The following is a 3,536-nucleotide window of genomic DNA, read 5'->3' as shown; positions in this document are numbered from 1 at the left end:
GTTTATTAACCTTTGTTGTCTCTGGAGGCTGTTGGAGATTCTATGCAGGAAGCATAGAAAAAAAATATGAAACAACTCAGAGGCTTTCAGACAAGCTCAAAATCTGCTAAACTGTACACCGTTGACCTTTGCAGCCAAAGGACTCAGTGTGCGGTCTAATAATCATTTTAATCAATTCACTACTTCCAACAAATATGAAATGTTAAAGCTGGAATCAGAAGTGGAATGAACACAAAGTGGGCATGTCTATCATCAAGTCGGGATAGTAAATTGCATTGATTCTGTTATTTTCCTGGTAAAATTGATTTAGTCATGAAAAAACAACCTACAGAACAATGAGATATCTCAAGAGGGATTTTTAATAGATTTTGTTGCTAATCAGTGTCTCCTCAGCAAAACCACAACAGAGATTTTTGAATAACTTCTGACTATGAGTGATAAAAAGAATTGACCTTAAACATTCCTTCAAACTGCTTGCCAAGAAGTAGCTGGGCAAGCAGGCTAGCCAGAGTCTTTGTCACAAAGCCATCAAGAGGAAGATATGTTGGATGGACAGTCTGTTGAAGTCTGGGGCAAGGAGAAACAGCTGTAGCTGTAGTACTCAATTAGAAACCTAAGAGAGGTAACAACAGAAATAGGTTAACAACATACTTTGTTGCACAAACCTTTGCATCTCTTCCCTTCTCTGACAATGACCTTCTTCCCCTATGAGGCTCTTTTACCCTTCAGAGTTAAGGCTGTAACCCTAAATGTTTTGGAAATTTCAACAACTGAGAATTTTTTCCACCCCAAATAAGCTAGAATGTGTATGTTCTCCTGAGTAAGAAGATATGGACAAGTCAATTAGCAAAGTGTGACAGAGTGATTAAGTCAGTCTTAACCAAAATTGGCACCATGTTCTGGCACCTTGTTCCTTCTGTGTCTACAACTCCAGACTTAGAATGGATAAACTAATATCATGCAAGACTGATGATACTCAGTATTGTGTGTTGTTTCAAACCACAGTCAGGCATATATGACATATATCCAACAATCTCTAATTCTGTCTCTGACTGGCCCCCAGTCTCCAAGCCAGAAGTGATAAACTTAATTGCCCACCTGGAGGGGACTTGATCCTCTTGGAAATACTGAAACAAAATTCTGACTGCTTGGCTACTGTTTTAGCCCCCTTATTCACTAACATTAACACCTCTCTGCAGATCCCCAAGGAATGGACCAATTCCATTATAATACCAATCCTTTCAGATTAGTATGTATAATTAGCAAAATATATGATAAACATCTTTTTATAAGCTTACTGTTGGATGGTCCAAGAATGAATTTTAGCAATGGAGCAAGCCAATTTTTAGATCATATTGTTCCATTACTGATCAATGTTTCATTCTGCCCACATCTCTGTGAAGTATACTAATCTTCCTGGAGGTGCTCTGTATGCTGCTTTCATAGATCTGAAAGTGGCATTTGATTCAATTCCTTGTGAGAGGTTGTGGCAGATATCAGCAGCTTCCTCTATCTATTGTGGCTTCTACAACTAATTATAATGTTGTATGAAAGGACTCCAACTCAGATCCAGTGCTCAAATGGTGGAAAACTGAGTGACCCTATTCCAACTTCTAAGGGAATTAAACAGGGATTTATCCTGGTCTGTCTATTATTCCATTTTTCCATCAGTGATATTATTCAGGCCCTTACCAAAGCCAAATTTCATTCATCTTCTCTGGCCTGTAAACCAGTCTTCATTCTGCTATATGCTGATTTGCATATATTTGCATATAGGGCAAATAATCTTGTCTGTTTCCCAGGTAGGACTGCAATGCGACCTTCATGCACTAGCATCCTACTGCCAATCTGAAATGCTAGAAATCAACCACGTGAAAGCCAAGGTGGTTGTATTCACCAAGTGGCAGATTAACCACTTGCGTATTTAGAAGATCAATAACTACCAAACGGAGCAGGTGAAGGCTTTCAAATATCTTGGCGTCTGTTTCCAGTCCTCCTCTTCTTGGAAGCTTCACTCTTCAAACTTTACTTCGTGAGCTCAAACAGCCTCTGATGCAACCATTAGATATTCAACCCATAACAGTGACAACTATGTGCCACAGCAATTAAACTTTTTAAAGCCAAAGTGCTAAGTGTTTTCCTGCGTGGTACACAATGTTAGGCTTACAATTCATGCATGAGAAGCAGTACAATCTAAATTTCTGAGATCCGTACTTGGAGTTCCCTGTTCTGTCACTAACACACTTCTCTGGCTAGAACTTGGCTGTATGTCAGTGAAGGCTCAATTATGACTCTGCCGGTTGAAGTATTGATTTAAACAAATTTGGAGAGAGAACTCTCTAACCCAACTAATTCTGACAGATAGGTACCTGTCTTGGAAGAAACGAATAATGAATGGCCTGGCTCACTGTGGCCTCATCCCCTAGTCTGTGTCCATGTAAGGCCTGGATGAAGCATGGAAAGAGCTCAAGGAGAGAATTTTAGATCGTGATTTACAAAGAGACAAAACCAACACTTCACATCTCTCCTACAATAAGCTCATACACTCCCCTTTTACAATTCCCCAATACCTATATCACTCATCAGTTTCATCTCACAGGAAGGCCTTCATATTGGCACATCTGGGTGCTCTCCCCCCAACATTATTATTACTGTTGGATGAATATAATGGTATGCCTTACCAAAAGCATTTAGGTATTTGCTCAGACTTCGAAATGAAGGCAATAGCGCATGTGCTTCTAAAACATCTATCACTTTTGGAGGGCAGAGGTAACTTCCCCTCTGATGACAAACTATTCAGATTGCTCTCATATGGCAATTGTGCACTGCCTACTAAATCACCAGGAATGGGAAGTCTCCAGAACTGTAGTCACATTTTGTACCATTGCTGAGACAATTAGAAGTTTTTGGACCTGATTGCTTCCCCCAGAGTATCTTATGCAGGCATGAATGGATTTTTATTGGATGCTGTGTAATGTGTTGTTTTAACTTATGTGGTCTATGAGAGTATATTTTAATAAACTAAACTAAAGTAAACTAAAGTCATCAGTTTGTACTATATGTAACTTGGGAGAACGAGGATGTTAGGGTTCACAGAAAGAAACAGTTTGCCTGTTAACCCAACTTTTTCACTTGCCAGTATAAGCAGACTGATTTGATGACTGGCAGCCTAGCTGGAATAATACAAAAATAATTTCACTGTCTTTCAAGCATTCTAATATCCAATACTTGTTCCTACAAATGAAAAACTTCCTTTTCTTGTCCCATTATGCCAACTTGTGTTTTTCAAGTTTTTCAAGTGGTTTGGCTGCTGCTCACACAAAAGGTCAATCGTTGTGGTTTTGAGATTCAGATGATAATGCCCTCGAATCCCTAACTGCATCTTCTACCTCAACATGCAAACAAAACTTTGCAGATAACCAGAAGGAGTCCTTGGAAGTGAATCTTGTTAATTCTTTTGGATTATCCCCCACCCCCCAAACAATTAGAGATTATTTCCAGGTTGCCAGGGGCACACCTTGCTCTTGATTCATGAT

Source organism: Candoia aspera, chromosome 2 (assembly GCF_035149785.1).
Source record: "Candoia aspera isolate rCanAsp1 chromosome 2, rCanAsp1.hap2, whole genome shotgun sequence".
In the NCBI taxonomy this organism is placed as follows: domain Eukaryota; kingdom Metazoa; phylum Chordata; class Lepidosauria; order Squamata; family Boidae; genus Candoia; species Candoia aspera.
This window is presented reverse-complemented; position numbering follows the sequence as displayed.